Source organism: Tachypleus tridentatus, chromosome 7, assembly GCF_004210375.1.
Source record: "Tachypleus tridentatus isolate NWPU-2018 chromosome 7, ASM421037v1, whole genome shotgun sequence".
Taxonomy (NCBI): Eukaryota; Metazoa; Arthropoda; class Merostomata; order Xiphosura; family Limulidae; genus Tachypleus; species Tachypleus tridentatus.
The window spans coordinates 112,579,620-112,602,071 of NC_134831.1; the positions used below are offsets into that span (position 1 = coordinate 112,579,620).

The 22,452-nt window shown below is 33.7% G+C and overlaps 1 pseudogene across 1 annotated transcript in view; it reads left to right on the forward strand.

Annotated features, from left to right (window-relative positions):
• LOC143257776 (alpha-catulin-like) overlaps positions 1-22,452 on the forward strand; it is a 49,436-nt pseudogene that overhangs the window by 21,187 nt on the left and 5,797 nt on the right. The window contains exons 5-15 of the transcript XR_013031996.1: positions 3,023-3,112; positions 5,736-5,998; positions 6,222-6,425; positions 8,112-8,198; positions 12,074-12,232; positions 12,841-12,933; positions 14,405-14,512; positions 16,366-16,587; positions 17,411-17,494; positions 18,907-19,095; positions 20,164-20,241. The product of XR_013031996.1 is annotated as an alpha-catulin-like (transcript). The remainder of the gene's footprint in view (positions 1-3,022; positions 3,113-5,735; positions 5,999-6,221; positions 6,426-8,111; positions 8,199-12,073; positions 12,233-12,840; positions 12,934-14,404; positions 14,513-16,365; positions 16,588-17,410; positions 17,495-18,906; positions 19,096-20,163; positions 20,242-22,452) is intronic.

Below are 22,452 nucleotides of genomic sequence, written 5' to 3' on the forward strand. Positions count from 1 at the left end.
AAGGTAATTCAATTATTTAAACACAAATGTCTATTGATCCTACTATGTAAGGTAATTCAATTATTTAAACACAAATGTCTATTGATCCTACTATGTAAGGTAATTCAATTATTTAAACACAAATGTCTATTGATCCTACTATGTAAGGTAATTCAATTATTTAAACACAAATGTCTATTGATCCTACTATGTAAGGTAATTCAATTATTTAAACACAAATGTCTATTGATCCTACTATGTAAGGTAATTCAATTATTTCCTGGGAGTTATAGATAGAAAATTAATAATTTCTGTCGATTTTGTGTAATTTATTTACAACTGAGTATTATCACATATAAAACAGAAAGTTTTAAATATATGGTCCCCGCCGGTACCGAAAGGTGTGCAAATAAGTTATATGTTAAAACAGTTACTGTAAATAAGTTAGATTTTAAAACAGTTACTGTAAATAAGTTAGGTGTTAAAACAGTTACTGTAAACAAGTTAGATGTTAAAACAGTTACTGTAAATAAGTTAGATGTTAAAACAGTTACTGTAAATAAGTTAGATGTTAAAACAGTTACTGTAAACAAGTTAGATGTTAAAACAGTTACTGTAAATAAGTTAGATGTTAAAACAGTTACTGTGTTGTTTATAATTACATAATTATAATTGTTTCGTATCGTGAACATCTAGTATGTATTTTGTGACATTTATATCGAACAAGCTCTTCGCGATCACACTAGAGTAACGGATGTTCTTCATCCTCATTTGAGGAAATGGATCTACTAATTAGCCAATAAAATTACTTCTATTACTAAAGAGAGTTCAGGGGACCATATTTTTATTTGCTTCTCTTCATATCCTGATAAGAATAAGTAGCATGATTTCTAACTGAATGATATATACCTTAAAATAATGAATAGAGAAAAATGTTTCAAATATTGAGCAGAGAATTGCAAAACCTACCTCCGAACAACAATGTGTATATCAAAGAAAGAAAGACGCTGTAGCAAAATACAGTTTAAAACAGTGACGACGGCAAAACGTAGTTTCAAATAAACTAATAACAAATAAGCAATCACTAAATACACCTCAGAACAAAGAAGAACAAATTCATATACATAAGAATAACAAACTGCGAATCGCAAAATATACTTGAAAATTATAAACAGACAAAACCGAGCGTATTTAAAAAAAAAAAAACAATAAATAATAAACACACTTCAAAATAGCAAACATTCAGTCACAAAATAGTAAACATTCAGTCACAAAATATAAATATTCAGTCACAAAATAGTAAACATTCAGTCACAAAATATTCTTTAAAATAAAATAAAAACAGGCAATTCAAAACAGATATAACCATTCAGAGAACTTACTTCTCAACAACAAATAGAAAACTACAAAACAAATTTGAAGATGAGAGAGTCATGAAATAACCTCAAAACAGAAAACAACCAGTTAATAACAGGACAGATAGCAGTAGTAGGACGATGAGGCAAACAGCCAATCACACGACAGATAGCAGTAGTAGGACGATGAGGCAAATAGCCAATCACACGACAGATAGCAGTAGTAGAATGATGAGGCAAACAGCCAATCACACGACAGATATCAGTAGTAAGATGGTGAAAGAAACATACATTGTCATGTTGGATACTTTTTGTATCTCTTCGGGGTTTCCCAGGATCTAGTCTGCAGATCTCTGATTTTTCAAAATATATTTTACGTCGTATTTACTTATCTTAAATAATATTCGGTGTTAACGTGTCTTGGGTGTGTAAAATGTTTGGCTAGTGGTCAGAAGGCAATCATAGCGACGGACAACATTTAATAACGATCACTGCTCTTCAACATATAACTCCACGAGTAATTCAGGTGGAACATCAAATAATATCCAGATTTTAGGTTCTGTGTGACATTATTTTTTTACAGAGTGTTCTAACACTTGCTGCTGATACTAGTGCTGACCGAGCGCTTTTACAAAAATCAAAATGGCCGTAATGTGTTGGAGTTCTAATGACCATCAGTAAAAGACCTCAACTGTATTTCCTTTATCATCTTTATACAAACCGAAAGTGGCCTGCCTCCTCCTGATGGCCCGTTCTGTCGTAACTCGTTCTTAGATTGGCCAGTCTCTGTTCTTGTATATACATAAAATGACCTGTCTTTGCTCTAACGTATACTTAAGTTGGCCTGTGTCTGTTTTTATAAAACATCTGTATCGGTACATATAAAATAACCCTTCTCTGCTTTTAGCATGCTCAGTATGAGCTCGTGCGAGTTTTGCGTTAAAACGTACAATCACAATTACCTAAGTTGAGAGTACCCCAGTTCGGGAACATAAAATTATAATTATTAGAATGACTCCTTGTTCCTCTTACTACGCAAAGACTGGCCTGACCTAGATGGTCACTAAGCCATCTTCTGCACTTCAGAATGACCTGAATTCTGCTTATGCCAAATTCAGAGTGTTCTGAGCTGAATGAACTCTGATCTCTAGTTTCTATTTCAATGATGGAGTCTGAGGAGATCCAAAACTTTCGCGCTAATCAGATAGAATCACTGACTAGTTCAGAAGATTGCTGTGTTGAGAACCTTGAATTTGTAGCTCGTATATAAAACACGTAAAGTATTGTTTTCAATAATAAAGTCTCGTATTTTCGAGAAGCGACATCTATAAATACATTTTAATTATACAAATGGAACTCTTTTTTAAATGGCAATCTACTTCGCCAACTTTTATAACTTATTTACCACAAGACAACTGTTCATGTGTGTGTCTTTTCTCCTAGCAAAGCCATATCGGGCTATCTGCTGAGCCCATCGAAGGAATCGAACCCCTTATTTTAGCGTTGTAAATCCATAGACTTACCGCTGTACTAGCGGAGAGCAAACTGTTCATCCCAGACTCTATAAACATAATTATTAGTTACAATGATAAAGTAAAATTTTAAGAAGTAACAACATTATTCTACTTTAGAGTCACAAAGTAAAATGTTTGATTCATATTTAATGTTACTGGTTTTATATATTTTAGGACGTGAGAGACGAAAGACGTCGCTCACAAATGAAGGCAGCAAGACAGATCTTACAGCGGTCAACCATGATGCTTCTAACGTCATCCAAGGTAATGAATTCTGACTCAACTGAGGTAGGAAACGAGTAGAAATGGTGCAATGAACTTCTTCAGTGGTACCTTACTTTATAATGAATCGTTTTAGAGATTTACAAACTTAAGTACATCAGAAATATGTTAGTTAGAAAATTAAAAAAAAAGAAAATTAATGATCTACGAAGCTTTTAACTAAGATATATCAAAACGTTACCCACGTGACAGCGACTGTTTCTACACTCTTCACTTCCAAGAGGATCAGCGGTAAGTTTACGGAGCTGGAAAATGAAAATCCGGGGTTCGATTACCCGTAGTGGACAGAGTACAAATATCGTATAATGTACTAAAATGACAGCAACAAAACTGTCGTTTAGGTTCACACTAATCGTTATACTGAGAAATGCTTTTCCTTAAACTTAATATCACTAAACGTTATTAAAAAGGTAAAATCTATCATTATCTATGAAAAACAAAACAATAAACAAATGAGGGATTCCAGTAGAAGTTAGGGGGATCTTGTTTGTGTTACTCGAGATCCTGTAACAAACAAAGTTATGCTACAATGCTGTGGGGGTGTTATAATGTTACCGTCCATCTCACTTGTTGCTAATAAAAGTTTAAAATTTTGACCTTGTATTTATCACCCCTACCTTGGCTAGGATGTTCGATTCGCAATCTGAGGGTCGAGGGTTCGAATCCCCATCTCACCAAACATGTGCGCCCTTTCTGTGGGCGTTATAGTGTTATGGTCTATCACACTATTCATGGGTAAAAAAGTAACCCAAGACATGGTGACGGATGGTGTTGACTGCTTACCTCACTCTCTAGCGTTTTACTGCCAAATTAGAAATGTCTTAACGCTGAGAATGTCATTCAAAAATAGGAGCTCACCCATTGAATGTCCCTACGTCATTAACTTTAGCACCCTCTTCCGGGGAACACAGAGGTATGACTGCGGACTTCAACTCTATAAACCGGGTTTTCCTTAATGACGAGAAACCCACTTGAAACAAAAATATATCTCAGAACGGCTGGTATGAGTATTAACACTTTTACCATTAAAGCAGTTCTCTGTTTTTATAGTAAACATGTTGAAATCGGGTTTTGATACCCGAGTTGGCAGAGCACCGAAAGCCCCCATTGTGTATTTTTGTGCTTAGCTTTAAAGCAAACAAACAAATATAAACTTGCTTCGGATTTCTCTTAACGAAATAAAAAGAAATTAAATTCCTCATTGGGTAAGAATTAAGTTTATGGGTTCAGAGTTACAAAATTCATGGTTCGATTAAGGTCTTTATGACGACTCTACCTTTCACCGTGTTTGGAATCAACCACAGCCAGTATCACACTTTGTAAACCAAATATCAGTTTGAATGTTACGAAATTCAATTTGTACTCGCGGGACGAGTGACTAAGAAAACGGAGGGACGATAAATTGGCTGAAAGGGACATTGGCTGTTGCATTTACTTTATAGGAAGACTTCGGGCTGTGCTAGTCTATGCTGTTGCCATGGTGACCAGATATTGATTTTAGTGACTTCTCATACGAATCTTCTCACAAACATCTACTTGTATTTATTTTTTATAGGAGCATCTTGAATATTACTGGCGTTGTGTCAAGTATCATTGAAGTCAAGATAAATAAACCATAATATTCATACTCAAAACTTTTTTTTTTTGTGTCACGTCTGTGTTAATTATGGAACGTGATAAAAGTAACACCTTGTTAATACAATAAGAGTAATACTTGGTCTATACACTTACAGTAACACCTGGTCAGTACAATAACAGTGATAATTGGTCAATATTATAACAGTAACACCTGGTCAATATGATAACAGTAACACCTGGTCAATACAATAAGTGATAATTGGTCAATATGATAACAGTAACACTTGGTCAGTACAATAACAGTGATAATTGGTCAATATGATAACAGTAACACTTGGTCAGTACAATCACAGTGATAATTGGTCAATATGATAACAGTAACACTTGGTCAGTACAATAACAGTGATAATTGGTCAATATGATAACAGTAACACTTGGTCAGTACAATAACAGTGATAATTGGTCAATATGATGACAGTAACACTTGGTCAGTACAATAACAGTGATAATTGGTCAATATGATTACAGTAACACTTGGTCAATACAATAAGTGATAATTGGTCAATTTGATTACAGTAACACTTGTTCAATACACTGACAATAACACCTGGTCAGCACAATAACCGTAAAAATTGGTCAATATAATAAGGTCAGGCATTCTAAGAATGCATACAAAGTTTGGTAAGAAACTGTTCCAGCTGTACTCGCTGTGCAACTGTACCAACCGTATAATACCACCTATACCAACCATGTAATACCAGTTGTACGAACCATAGTAAACCAATTCTACCATCCATATAATAACAGCTGTACCACCAGTATAAAACCAGTACACCAATTGAATAGTAACTTTTGCCCCCTGTGTGTACCACATTCTTACGTACAAATTAACAAAATGAAGTCAACGATATCTATAATTAAAAGAGTCGAATGACTTCAAGCTATCGACACAACACTCACTGAGTTTAAATGAATCTAGTTAGGTAAAAGAGAGAGTTAAATGAGCGATTATTTTCTCTCTTCATAGGCTTGTCTTCGCCACCCCGACTGTGAGACAGCGCGAGAATAGAGATACGGTGTTTTACAGATGCGCAGAGCTATAGACCTGATTCACTGTGTTGTAAAGACGGTGTTATTCCAGATTTGGTAGCCGCTAACCGAAGTTATACCACTCCTAAAAGGAACGGAAGTACAACAATGAAACAAAACAAACGTTCCAATACGTCGGTCTGGCGACTCGAAGAACTGGACCAATATTTCACAGTGCACAATGCCATAAAAAGGTTTGAGGTAAACTAACTCACCGTCTTTTAAAGTTTACTTCTTTTTTACTGACCTAAAAACAACATTATTTTTACATATCTAGAGCAGGGTTTGAATATCACTATTGACAGTTAGTGACAGTAAAACGTGTCTCTTTGAAATCCTTCTTTCTTATTTCGCCTGTAATATTTTTCGTCTCATTCTGTTCGTTTAACGAGCTACAAATAAATTGAATATTCGGTGTTTTTAGGAATTGTTAGAACGAATTAAGAAGACTTTGGCGGTGCCTGCATACCGGGAACAGCTAGTAAGTGCCTTAGATGTGGTTGTGGAGCGAACTCATGATTTCACTGATTCGGCCTACACGTCACAGGAACACAGAGAAAATATTATACTTCTGTGTGAGCGAGCCAAGATTGAACTAAACCAGTTACTGAGGATGGGTGTTGAAGTGGTGAGTCTCAAACATTGAGTGTAAAAACAAATCTTCGGAATGTTGAACTTCCTTCTTTAGGGGTGTGTTGCTGTTGACTTAGAAGAGTAAACGTCTACTATCCAGTTATTACTTGAAGTAACGTCTACTATCCAGTTATTACTTGAAGTAACGTCTACTATCCAATTATTACTTGAAGTAATTATAAACCACAATAAAGAGTTATAAACACTTTTATTTCTTGTTTTGGAAGTTCTTATCTCACGTTTTGTCGTAGCTTACAGAGTACTCATTATTCAAGTAATTCATAACATGCGCACGTTTTACTGACGTTACGATAGTACAAAATGCAATGTTAAGCGTTCCTTATGTGACATCATTTCAGTGTCTACTGACTGACTGACTAAGAGACAACACACTACTGTATAGTGGTATTTGTGGTTAGAACAAATGACCCCTCCAGGCGTCCTTTGACTTCCTTCTGGGGAAATTATAGAATATCCTGCCTATATAAGATATATTATAGAATATTCTGCCTGTATAAGATATATTATAGAATATCCTGCCTGTATAAGATATATTGAGCACAGTATTGACTTATAAAAATGGGTTAGGATTTTATTCTTTATTTTATTTTTGTTTAATTTTCATTATTACATGCGTTTGTTAAATAATTTTCAAATTATATTTCAACAGCAGTACCTGTCGGAAACTTCCAGTTGAAGTTGTTATTAGCTAACTTGAAGTTTTGAACGTTTGTTATCACTAATATTCTCGTGAATTAATAATAATAACCTTGTTAATTATTCAGGACACCAGTCTCGTGAATTAGATATACTGTCGAATTTCTGAATTAATTTAAATAAGACCTGGCATGACCTGATGGTTAGGGCACTAGATTATCAATCTGGAGGTCGTGAGCTCGAATCCTACCACTTAACATGCTCGCCCCTTCAGCTGTGGAGACATTATAATATGATGGTTAATCCCACTATTCTTTAATAAAATGTAGCCCAGCAGATGATGGTACTGAAAACCTGCCTTCTCTTTAGTTTGTCACTGTTAAATTACGGACTGTTAGAGCACGTAGTCCTTGAGCAGCAAAAGTAAACAGAAACAAAAGTCTAGTTTAAGAAATTTATTATTAATTATTTAAAGTACAAATTATTTAATTCTTTCAGAGTCTCGTTCGGTTAATAACAAAATATGAAAGTAAATTTTATTAAAATTATTTGGGATATCAATATACTTTGGTTAATATTCTATGCGATCATAGAAAAATGAGCTATTTTAGGCTATCTGGAGTAACCATAATGTTTAGGCACATATAATTTATTGTTTTTCTGGTTTAATGTAAATAATCTTCCTTTATGCCTTATTAAGAGTAATAATCCTTCCGTTTACTTAGATTATTAATTACTCGTAGTGTTTCTCCAAATTAATTTGAGTTTAATGAACTCAATTCCTATTTGCTACCGGCACGAGAGAACTGTCTACTTTGGTGTGTGGTAATAATATCAAACTTCAAAGGAACTTATAAACGTTTGAGATATCATTGGTCTAGAAAAGCGCGGTCTAAACTGAGAGCTAATTATCACGAATCAGGTGCGCTTTTAAACGCAACATTCTCGTTACCTCGTCTTTCTCTCTCTACCATATCCCTGTTTAAGTGCATTCATCTCTAGTCATTCCAGTTCCTCTGTTTAGGACCAGGCTGGTTCCCTGTCATCTGATAAAGATCTGGAGCTATATGTACAGCATATTCTAGAGGCTTGCAAGGATTTGAAGAAGCAAGTAAGCCATATTTATGTTGATGTTTTTCTCCTCTCCATTGTGATCTGTATTGAAAGCTGATACCATATGGTTAACACGTTACAATTAATTTGTATTGCATTTATTGTTCTTTCAATTCACTTCACTTTTGTTTTAAGACGACAGTGAATACATCTGATGACGTAATGTTTTCCTTAGTGCGCATTATGTGCACCATTAAATAAACAAATAATGTGGCTGAAAATCTTGATATGAAAAATCTAATAAGTCAGAAGGCTTATAAAGATAAAAGATGGGTTTCGATACCCTTGGTGGGTCCAACACAACTAGCTCGTTGTGCCGCTTTGTACTTAAACCAAAACCTGGCGTAATGAACAGTATATTTGTATTTCTAAAACCTCACACAAGTAAACCAACCGCATATCGTAAACGAAGACTTTGGTTACGAAACTTTGGTGTGTGTGTGTTTTCCTTATAGCAAAGCCACATCGGGCTATCTGCTGAGTCCACCGAAGGAAATCGAACCCTTGAATTTATTATTGTAAATCCGTAGACTTGCCGCTGTACCAGCGAGGGACAAAAAATTTGTTTAAATGACATTTGTTTTGATTGAAATTATTGCACATCTCACTCTAAAGCAATTTAATACAAAACAGAAATATACGTCGTCGTGTATACGGCATATACGGTATCGTTTTTATCAGCCTACATGTGTATGTTCGGTGAATATTTCATAACTTTCGTGGTTGACATACAAAGGAAACCATAACTACATCATTTGTTAGACACGAGGTGTGGGCCGAAAGATTAGATAATATATATTTAAAATATAAGTAACGCATTTAGGTATTGTTACGTTTTAATTATTCTGCACGTGTTCTAAACGTGATTTTTTTTTCAAAATCTAAATAAAAATATCTTCTTTAAAGCGAAAAGAAAGAACATTTTACTTACAAATCAGTTCTTAGAAAGCTATTTTAACAAATGATATAAATCACTGAACTTTACCTATTAAGTTAAAAATGTTGCTATAGCTACGAAACACTCTCCTTCTACAATATGACGTCCGATTAGATCATTAGAACAACAACAGTATTTCGGTTAGACAGTTCTTTCACTACAAGGAGATAGGTTTTTCTATGAACACAAAGAGCGTCTAATGTCATAACAAATAAAATAAAAAATGCTCTCTATCAAACAATGACGTAAAATAATTTCCTTACAAATAAAAAACTTCCTTCATCTGGAGGCGAGGCTTAAAAACACAAATTTAATAATCTTTAGAAATGGAATTTTTATTACAAAAAGGGTGAACGTATTTTAAATGTACATAAAACGGTTTCTTTAAGAAGGGAAGTGTTTTTTATTGTTTTTTTTATCTATATTACTCTTTTATTATAATAAAATATCAGAACTCCAAAAGTCTAAATGGGTTTTTGTTTTAAAAAGTACGGATAAGTGAAAACATCGTGTACAAATACTTTTTACTATAATTATAAAAATATTTAAAAAGTCACTCTTACCGTCTTTCGAAGGAGGTGGAAACAAAAATGTTCGTTATCTATGTTGAACTTTCAGTAAATTATGGAAAAGATGTTTCCTATGTGATGTTAGAGTTTTTATTAAACGAATAATATAAAGTTTCTAAGTGTTTAAAAAAAACTATTTTAAAGGAACAAGAGGGAAAGACAATTTATGTTTAAATTTTCCTTCAAAAATAACAAAATTCTTTTAAGTGCAGAGGTAGCTTCACCCCAGTGGCACAGCGGCATGTCTTCGGACTCCCACTGCTAAAAACCGGGTTTCGATACCTGTGGTGGGCAGAACACAAATATCACATTGTGTAGCTTTGTGCTTACTTGTCAACAAAGAAACAAGAGGTAGTTTGGTTTAAAACTGAGGGACAATGCGCGCGTGCACACACACACATATATATGAACATAAAAGTAGTTCTGTTCAAATTGGGACAAAAAATATTTATATTAAGAAAGGCAGAGCGAGATTTATATAAAACTCACACTTTCATTAATTTCTCTCTACCCATAGAGATAAGAGGATCTTACCTATGGAGAGTAAGACAACACGGAATTGTTTGTGTAATTATGATAAATAAGGTATTACTTATTCACTACAGATGGGGAGACAGAAGTCCATCTCATTCGTAAAAACTTTCATCTTTCTTTCCAAGTAATGAAGCGAATTATTTCTATTAGTTAGGTGGACATTGGAATCTAAATATATGCAGTGGTTGTTACTACTGAACACTTATTGATATCCAATGAATAGGATGATCGAATAACGGTTAAACTTATCACTATATGACATTTAAAAGAAAGAATCACGCTGGTGTGTCCTGAGGGGGGGGAAGGGGTATTAAAACAGTGGACGTGAATGACACAAATTTTAATTTATATACTCATATATGTTTTTAATTATAGTGATTCCAACACAAACTTGACATAGACTAGAACATATATGTTTTTTAATTATAGTGATTCCAACACAAACTTGACACAGACTAAAACATATATGTTTTTAATTATAGTGATTCCAACACAAACTTGACATAGAATAAAATATATATATTTTTTTTAATTATAGTGATTCCAACACAAACTTGACATAGAATAGAACATATATGTTTTTAATTATAGTGATTCCAACACAAACTTGACATAGACTAGAACATATATGTTTTTTAATTATAGTGATTCCAACACAAACTTGACACAGACTAAAACATATATGTTTTTAATTATAGTGATTCCAACACAAACTTGACATAGACTAGAACATATATGTTTTTTAATTATAGTGATTCCAACACAAACTTGACACAGACTAAAACATATATGTTTTTTAATTATAGTGATTCCAACACAAACTTGACATAGAATAAAATATATATATTTTTTTAATTATAGTGATTCCAACACAAACTTGACATAGAATAGAACATATATGTTTTTAATTATAGTGATTCCAACACAAACTTGACATAGACTAGAACATATATGTTTTTTAATTATAGTGATTCCAACACAAACTTGACACAGACTAAAACATATGTTTTTAATTATAGTGATTCCAACACAAACTTGACATAGAATAAAATATATATATATTTTTTAATTATAGTGATTCCAACACAAACTTGACATAGAATAGAACATATATGTTTTTAATTATAGTGATTCCAACACAAACTTGACATAGACTAGAACATATATGTTTTTAATTATAGTGATTCCAACACAAACTTGACACAGACTAAAACATATATGTTTTAATTATAGTGATTCCAACACAAACTTGACATAGAATAAAATATATATATTTTTTTTAATTATAGTGATTCCAACACAAACTTGACATAGAATAGAACATATATGTTTTTAATTATAGTGATTCCAACACAAACTTGACATAGAATAAAATATATATTTTTTTTTTAATTATAGTGATTCCAACACAAATTTGACATAGAATAAAATATATATATATTTTTAATTATAGTGATTCCAACACAAATTTGACATAGAATAAAATATATATATTTTTTTAATTAGTGATTCCAACAAAAACTGACATAGAATAGAACATATATATATATATTAATTACAGTGTTTAGAACACAAACTTGAAATAGAATAGGATATGCACGTCTTTTAATTACAGTGTTTAGAACACAAACTTGATATGGAATAGAACATGCATGTCTTTTAATTACAGTGTTTAGAACATAAACTTGACATAGAATAGAACATGTATATATTTTATTTACAGTGATTCCAACCCAAACTTGATTTGGAATTCAAAATCAGCACTATCGTTGACTTTCGTTTTAACCACTTAAGTGTGTATCTCAAATAATGTCCTACTCTTTTCACGTGAAGCTTCAAGATGCGACCCTTGACCATTCAGATGAGCTCTTTAAAGTGACCAATGAGGTGGAACTAATGAACCGTCTCAAGAACGCTGCCCTTACAGGGGATCGTCAAAAATTAGAAAACTACGCAGAAAAGTTTAGCGATCACGTCGACCACCTTCAAGAGGTATTTCCGTAATCTAATGTTTGGTCGCAGATTGGACAAAATGATTTGATAAAAAAACTCTTTGATTTGAAGATGAAGTTGGAACATGATAAAGATTAGAAAAACCACACAGTTTCTTCTTTGTACTTAAATTATAAGTTGAAATATGATAAAGATTAGTAACAATCAAATAGTTTAGTAAAATTGAGAGATGTCCAGAGATAATCTGTAACAAAATTTTATGTTTGACTTTTATATCAAATACTTTCAACAAACTTGTTATAAATACTTTAAGTTATTTGTGAATATTAGGCTCATTTAAATTATGCCAATGTCTTACTTTGAAGTTAGCCCTAAAATTAGGCTTACTTAAATTATTTTCATGTCTTACTTTGTTGTTAGTCCTAAAATCAGGCTTATTTAAATTATCTTTGTCTTACTTTGATGTTAGCCCTAAAATGAGGCTTACTTCTCTTGTGAAATACTTTAAACAACTAATAATAGCACGAAATAAAATATTTACATTTACTTGTTTAGATCTGTTGTATTTTTTGTTTGTATGGATGAGATAATACCTTTTACTCGGTTAATTCTCCATCGGTAGGCTAGATCCACTTTCTACTTGACAGGTTTGCAAGCTGTTGCACCACGTAGCAATGACCGATTTTCTGCAAGTGTCTTCCAAGCATCTGGACCACTGCTTGAAGATCTACGGAGGTCAGGTGATGACTGGTCGTTATTTTTCTAGACGGTTATTACCTGGAGAAAGAATAATAGAAAATCTTTACTGAAATATATCCAGTAATGCTGGAACAGCAATAAGTATTCGGATTTACAACGCTAAAATTAGGGGTTCGATTTCCTTGGTGAACACAGCAGATAGCTTGATGTGACTTCGCTATAAGAAACACACACACTAAACAGTAATACGTTTTATTAACTATTTCGATCGTCAATAAAAATAAATTCCAATTATATTAGTATGTGTGTTTTTCTTATAGAAAAGCCACATTAGGCTAGCTGCTGAACCCACCGAGGAGAATTGAACCCCTGATTTTAGTGTTGTAAATCCATAGACATACCGCTGTGCTAGCGGGAGTCATTATATTAATAGTTTACAAGTTTTTCTTAACTCATAATTGATGTTAGGTTTATACATATATATTAATTTTCAAAATAGTAATAACCTAAATATTAATAATTTTTGTTTATCTACCGCTTGAGAAGTCCTATGAATAAATTATTCACAAATTCAAATAATGTTCAATCATAACACTCACTAAATCAGTTCTATCAGTGGCGTAAGAGCTAAATAATCCATAAATTTTGTTAAATTGAAATTCGGTCATTAATTACTAATAAATATTTTAGAGTAATGTTACATTTGCAGAGATTTTAGTGGAAGTATGATTAAGATGCACAGATGTAAAGATATACACAAAGATATAAGATATACACAAAGATATAAAGATATACACAAAGATATAAGATATACACAAAGATATATCTGAAAATAAGTTAAACAGGTTATTGTTTTTAGAAAGCCTGGAGTGTGCGCTAAATAGATCTTAAACTGCGTGTTAAGGCTTTCTATAAGTTTCGATTTTTTTGGGATACAGCGACATCTGTATGTGTATAAGTTTGTCATGCTACTATAATAATTCACTTTCATACAGCGACATCTGTATGTGTATAAGTTTGTCATGCTACTATAATAATTCACTTTCATACAGCGACATCTGTATGTGTATAAGTTTGTCATGCTACTATAATAATTCACTTTCATACAGCGACATCTGTATGTGTATAAGTTTGTCATGCTACTATAATAATTCACTTTCAATTAATTACTTTACAAAAGTACGAAACTCTTAATTAAAATCGTGAATCAAGGTAACATCAAGCACTTAGTAACTTTATATTTACCAAGTTATATCATTTAAAAAAATAAAAATTACAAAAGGAAGCAAGTGTTGTAACGTTTCAGGGATGCGGCATTTACTACGCTAATGACAACTGTTTATATTGCTTTTACAACACGTGGTTCAACAGTATCCTCACTGTTTATTTAGTCGTGTGAATTACTTAAGAGGGTTAACATAACTTTAGAAAACGATGTTCCATGTTGCTGTTAGCCACACCCACGATGACGTCTGACAGTGTAATTAGGTTGTATTTTAGCTTCTATAATAGGAAATTTTAGATCTTGTATCTTTAACCACTATCGATGATCCTACACTGTACTTGAGTGTTTACACAAAGAAAGAACACGCTCAGGTAAAGTCTGATAACAGACCACAAGTGAGTCCACGAGCATGGAAACTGGTGTCTTATTCCATATTGGTTGAAACGTTTTTGCGGATTCTACTCGCACAGTGCAGGAATTTGATCTCATCTGACTGAAGTCAGTGGATCTCCTGGTAATAACTGGTGCTCAGTTTCGTTTTAATTTAAGTTCATGAAGTTTATTTTTATTACGTAGAAAACCTTTAGCAACCGTAAGATCGTTTTCTAGTTGCATTTCTTTAAGTACGCTCAGACTTATTCTGATGTTCGACAAACTCCATCTGTGACGTGGTAGGTGTTTGATTTGCATAACTTCCTAAAGACTGAAGTCCCCCGTGTTTGGAACTAGACCAGTACTTACCGTGCCAGACTGTATACCAGAAGATCTAACGTTTTTCTCTCGAAGCCGCTGAATACATTATGTACTTTTAGTACTAAAATCGGACAACGTCCTTGTGGTTTTGGTTTCCGTTGATCAGCTGCCTTCCCTCTGTTCTGTAGTTTAAAATTAGAGTCACTATACCTAATATTTGTGGATATCTGACCTTGTCACTTACCCCATCTGTGCATAAGTTGCTGCTTGGATAAGCGACATTAGAATTTTTCTCTTACCAATGTGCTAACGTCGGATGAGACACACCGTTGCACCAATATATTGATGAGACATACCATTGTGATATTATATTGATGCGACACACATTAGTATACTGACGAGACTCACCATTGCACTAGTATACCTATGAGACACACCATTGCACTAGTATACTGATGAGACACACCATTGCACTAGTATACTGATGAGACACACTATTGCACTAGTATACTGATGAGACACACTATTGCACTAGTATACTGATGAAACACACAATTGCACTAGTATACTGATGAGACACACTATTGCACTAGTATACTGATTAGACACACTATTGCACTAGTATACTGATGAAACACACAATTGCACTAGTATACTGATGAGACACACCATTGCACTAGTATACTGATGAGACACACTATTGCACTAGTATACTGATGAAACACACAATTGCACTAGTATATTATGAGACACACCATTGCACTAGTATACTGATGAGACACACCATTGCACTAGTATACTGATGAGACTTACCATTGCACTAGGTATGCTGATGAGACACACTATTGCACTGGTATGCTGATGAGGACTCACCATTGCGCTGGTATGCTGATGAGACACACTATTGCACTGGTATGCTGATGAGACTCACCATTGCACTAGTATACTGATGAGACACACTATTGCACTAGTATGCTGATGAGACTCACCATTGCACTAGTATACTGATGAGACACACCATTGCACTAGTATACTGATGAGACACACCATTGCACTAGTATACTGATGAGACTTACCATTGCACTAGTATACTGATGAGACACACTATTGCACTAGTATGCTGATGAGACTCACCATTGCACTAGTATACTGATGAGACACACCATTGCACTAGTATGCTGATGAGACTCACCATTGCACTAGTATACTGATGAGACACACCATTGCACTAGTATACTAATGAGACACACCATTGCACTAGTATGCTGATGAGACACACCATTGCACTAGTATACTGATGAGACACACCATTGCACTAGTATGCTGATGAGACACACCATTGTACTAGTATACTGATGAGACACACCATTGCACTAGTATACTGATGAGACACACCATTGCAATAGTACATACTGATGAGACACACTATTGCACTAGATTGTGCACGTTGGTCTTATTAAGTGCTATTAATCCTTGACATTAAGAGTTTGTTTAAAGTTTCTACGTAACAAAGTTAGTAGTGTTACATACTAAACCCACACGTTTCCTCCCACAGGTCTTGAATGCCTGCCACACCCTTTACCTCCACCCCACAAGCAAGATAGTCAGAGATAATTTTGATGTATTCTCAGACATGTGGCAGTCACTAGTGAACGATGTGGCCAGTATATCTTGTGATATTGCCGAGATATGTCTTGGTAAAGTTCCCCCAAAGTCTCCTGAGAGAACGCCGGAGAACATACCTGTATTCGTTTTAACATCCCAAAAAAGACCCGTTGTAAGTACTGTTTATCTCCATAGGTGAAGAAGACGTCTATTTTCTCTATCAATTATACACAATGTCCACGTAAACTAAGCTGCTATGTAGAAATAGGAAGGCACAATATTTGGATATTTTGTGTTTTGGCATATATATATATTTAAATTATTTTTATCATAAGACATCAGTTAGTTATTAGGCCTATCACATTATCAACCACTAAATAGTTAATCTGTAATTTATGGATTATTCAAGAAACAATAGAATGTGTAATATTAGTATTTTAAACACAGTAAGGCCCGACATGGCCAGGTGGTTAAAGTACTCGGCTCGTAATCTGAGAGTTGCGGGTTCGAATCCCCGTCACACTAAATATGCTTATCCTTTCAGCCGTGGGGGTGTTCTAATATTATGGCCAATCCCACTATTAGTTGGTAAAAATGTAGCCCAAGAGTATATATGTATATGTATAAACATGATTTAAACTAGATTATTTTATATGTATAAACATAATCCAAACTAGGTTGTTTTATATGTATAAACATGATTTAAACTAGATTGTTTTATATGTATAAACGCAATTCAAACTAGGTTGTTTTATATGTATAAACGTGATCCAAACTAGACTGCTTTATATAAACTTGATTTATATGTATGAAATGGGGTGTTTTATCATATATTAAGGTGCTGAAAAGTAGCTTATCTGGCTTTCATTTCAACAAACGTTGTTTTACAATATCTGTATTTATACGTTTCAGTTTGTTTAACTTCATAGCAATTTGAATAGCCTAAACTTTGAAACGTTAAAAAACATACATTTGTTCTGTTTTTGTTTTTTTAGAAAAGACATGTTAACATATATTCTCGTTCGCAGAAACCAGTCTTCATAAATAAACAGGCCAAACCTGTACGGTTTGAAGTAGAGGTAAATATATATATCTTTTTTATCACTCATTTGTCAGTCGGTTCTACACTGTACGGTTTGAAGTAGGTGTAAATATATATATGTTTATTTATCACTGATTTGATAGTCGGTTCTACTCTGTACGGTTTGAAGTAGGTGTAAATATATATACTTATTTATCACTGATTTGTTAGTCGGTTCTACTCGGTATGGTTTGAAGTAGGAGTAAATATAGATATCTTTTTTATCACTGATTTGTTAGTCGGTACTACACTGTACGGTTTGAAGTAAGATTAATATATATATGTTTATTTATCACTGATTTGGTAGTCGGTATTACACTGTACGGTTTGAAGTAAGATTAATATATATATGTTTATTTATCACTGATTTGTTAGTCGGTTCTACACTGTACGGTTTGAAGTAAGATTAATATATATATGTTTATTTATCACTGATTTGGTAGTCGGTATTACACTGTACGGTTTGAAGTAGAGGTATATATATATATATCTTTATTTATCACTGATTTGTTAGTCGGTTCTACTCGGTACGGTTTGAAGTAAGATTAATATATATGTGTTTATTTATCACTGATTTGGTAGTCGGTATTACACTGTACGGTTTGAAGTAGAGGTATATATATATATATATCTTTATTTATCACTGATTTGTTATTCGGTTCTACACTGTACGGTTTGAAGTAGGTGTAAATATATATATTTGTTATCATTGATTTGTTAGTCGGTTCTACACTGTACGGTTTGATGTAGGGGTATATATATATATACTTATTTATCACTGATTTGTTAGTCGGTTCTACACAACCACAAATAATCAAACATACTGGGAATGTCAGCATACACTAACACATTATATTATACCAGTGAACCTTGTAATTAAGACACATACACATATACTAAACATGTTATATTAATACACACTTAAACATGTTTAATACATTTACATACACACACACTCACCCTAAACACGTTATATTGATACACACATATACACGTTGTTGTGCATTAACGCACGTACTAGGATTGTATCCTATATTAACACACGCACAGAAACACATTATCTTACATTAACACAAGTATTAACGCATTATCCTGTATTACTACACACATGAAACATGTCGTCAAACATTTTAATGTTTATTCAAGTTTCATGTTAAACTTGAGTGATTTGTGTTAATTTTCCAATCCGTTATAAAAGATTAATATTTATTAAAACCGTTTTTAATGATCAATAGTTGATCTATTTTATCGTTGAATGACCGAAAGCAACATCAAAGTAGATTCATTAAATAGCGCGACCGTATTTCTCTGTTTTATTTTTTTATGTCTGTATAAATGTTTTCAATTTCTTGCCGTACATCGCGTTTAGACGACTCATCGGTCTAACCCGATAATTATTTATTTTCTAAGGAAAAGCAAAACATCGAAAAGGCTGGCTTAGAAATGAAAAACTTGACTTCGGAAATGGACGTAGAAACTGAGAAATACCTGACGGAAGAAAACGACAGTGACATTGTTCGTCGAGCCCAAGGAATGTCCCAAATGGCATTTTTAGTTTACCAGTTCACGAGGGGAGAGGGGTATCTTAAAACCACTCAAGTGAGCATCTTTACTGTAACCAGCCAAGGAGACAGTATCTGGAATAGCCAGTCTCAAGTCTTATAATTTTCATATCTACCATTCGTTAACTTAGCACACACCGTACTGAATTTGTTTCATTTTTAATCGTACAATTAGTTTATTCAAGTTTACAACTATGATCTGGTGCTTTCAGTTTTCTGGTTGAGAAAATTATTTAATAGTAATTAAATCCCAATATTGTTTGGAAAGTGATTTCCTGTTTACGTACGTGTTTGTTTAGGTTTGTCTCAACGAATACAATTTGTCTCCTGAAAGCGATGGAACTATTACGTCCTGTAATTTTTCTCCAAATAGAAATAATATTGATTTTAGAACTTAAGCGAAACGAATAGAAATGTGTTAGCAGTTACAAAGTATGTATATATATATATATATGTATTTTTTGAATTCTTAAATATGAAAAAATCGTAGATAAACATTTAAAAAAAAAACAATCTATTTGAAAATATTATATTTCATGTGGCTGCTAAAGATAGGTGTTAAGATATTAAATAATTGATTGAAAGCAAACCACTTGATTTCAATATGAAGAAAACTCAAAAGTAAAAGTAACCTTTGTACAACGCTAGAATCATGGGCTCGATTCACCTCGGTGGATACAGCAGATAGCCCGATGTGGGTTTGCTATAAGAAACTACACACAATAAATTTGGTAAACAGATACGTAATCAGTTTTTGTTTCCAGTTCCCTTTCGAAACGTGTTAATAACATGTCAAACTGTACTCCTTTTATCCACACAACTGTTTAAATAACTAAACCAAACATGCTCGCCCGTTCAGCCGTGGGAGCATTATAGTGTGACGGTCAATCCCATTATTCGTCGGTAAAAGAGTAGCCCAAGAGTTGGCGGTGGGTGGTGATGACTAACTGCCATCCTTCTAGCTTTACACTGCTAAATTAGGAACGGCTAGCGCAGATAGCCCTCGTGTAGCTTTGCGCGAAATTTAAACCAAAACATAACTAAACTATTACTCAGCTTTTAACATATGTACATTCAGTCAATTTCTCCCCTGGTGATTTTTCAGGACCTGTTTACCCAAGCGGAGTTATTTGCTGAGGAAGCTAACAGGCTGTATAAAGAAATTCGTCAGTTTTCATATCAGGTAGAAAAAAAATATTTATATTTTAACCTTTATTTTACCTGATTGAACTGGCCTTAGAATTTAACTTAAATCGAAAGATTACGTGAAAAATATGTTTATATTTTATTAACTTGTGCGATTTCTAATGAATAAACAAATGAAAAAAAAATCCATATAAGTAACAGCAGTTGACAGAAATACAGATAAACGGAAAGGAACACTTCTGAAACCAACGCGCGTGTGTGGGATATGTTAAAGCTATAAGTGGATGTAACTCTTTCGCACGTGGTCAAACAAACAGGAAGATAGCTCTGACAGAAATGAGAAACGCAACGTCAGTGAACTTCAAGATTTAAAAAAAATATCAAAAACTGAATTCATTAACACATCAATGTTATATGTTTCACCAGAATATCTGTCAATAACAGCTGTTGTGATAAACTCTCTAAAAACAAACTAAAAACAACACAAAAAAACAGAGTAATAAACAGAACTACAGAGAAATATTTTATTAAAAATATGTGAAAGATAACTACTAGTAACAAGTGAAAATAGTCCATAAATTTAAACGAGAAACCATTAGCTTCATTAGACAGCTTTCAGGTCCCCCCAGTAGGGTGTATCAAGACACTTTTCACCTCTTTATTGTAACCTTACTACAACCCTTATTTTCCTAGTTGTGAACTTATTGTTATGCATCTTCCACAATGTCTCACCAGCAGTCTGTGGTGAACTTATTGTTACATATCTTTCACAATGTCTCACCAGCTGTCTGCTGTTAACTTATTGTTATGCATCTTCCACAATGTCTCACCAGCAGTCTGTGGTGAACTTATTGTTACATATCTTTCACAATGTCTCACCAGCTGTCTGCTGTTAACTTATTGTTAGGCATCTTCCACAATGTCTCACCAGCAGTCTGTGGTGAACTTATTGTTACATATCTTTCACAATGTCTCACCAGCTGTCTGCTGTTAACTTATTGTTATGCATCTTCCACAATGTCTCACCAGCAGTCTGTGGTGAACTTATTGTTACATATCTTACACAATGCCTCACCAGCTGTCTGCTGTTAACTTATTGTTACGTATCTTCCACAATGTCTCACCAGCAGTCTGTGGTGAACTTATTGTTACATATCTTTCACAATGTCTCACCAGCTGTCTGCTGTTAACTTATTGTTATGCATCTTCCACAATGTCTCACCAGCAGTCTGTGGTGAACTTATTGTTACATATCTTACACAATGCCTCACCAGCTGTCTGCTGTTAACTTATTGTTACGTATCTTCCACAATGTCTCACCAGCAGTCTGTGGTGAACTTATTGTTACATATCTTTCACAATGTCTCACCAGCTGTCTGCTGTTAACTTATTGTTATGCATCTTCCACAATGTCTCACCAGCAGTCTGTGGTGAACTTATTGTTACATATCTTACACAATGCCTCACCAGCTGTCTGCTGTTAACTTATTGTTACGTATCTTCCACAATGTCTCACCAGCAGTCTGTGGTGAACTTATTGTTACATATCTTTCACAATGTCTCACCAGCTGTCTGCTGTTAACTTATTGTTATGCACCTTCCACAATGTCTCACCAGCAGTCTGTGGTGAACTTATTGTTACATATCTTACACAATGCCTCACCAGCTGTCTGCTGTTAACTTATTGTTACGTATCTTCCACAATGTCTCACCAGCAGTCTGTGGTAAACCTATTGTTACTTATCTTCCATAATGACTCACCAGCTGTCTGTGGTAAACCTATTGTTACTTATCTTCCATAATGACTCACCAGGTGTCTGTGGTAAATCTATTGTTACTTATCTTCCACAATGACTCACCAGCTGTCTATGGTGAGCTTATTGTTATGTATCTTCCACCAAGCCTCACCATCATCTCACCTCTTATGTTGTGTTATGTTCAAGGTGTTAAAAACCCAAACACAAATCTAGACCGTCCAAAATCAATTCTTTTCTTTTCCTCTGTTGGAACATCAATTTGTATGTGTTTCTTTGTTTTCTAGTTGTGAATGGATCTTGTTTATTGTATGAAACTTGTATTTCATCACTACAAGGTTTGTGCTCAGACTTTTCTCATTAGGAATGGAAATTGAATTCATTTGTTATTAGTTATTTTTGTTTAAACTAGAATATAACTTTCTATTATCTATATTTGTAAATTAACATAATAAGTAAAGTCGTTAAAACGTGTTTCCTGTAATTATTATTGT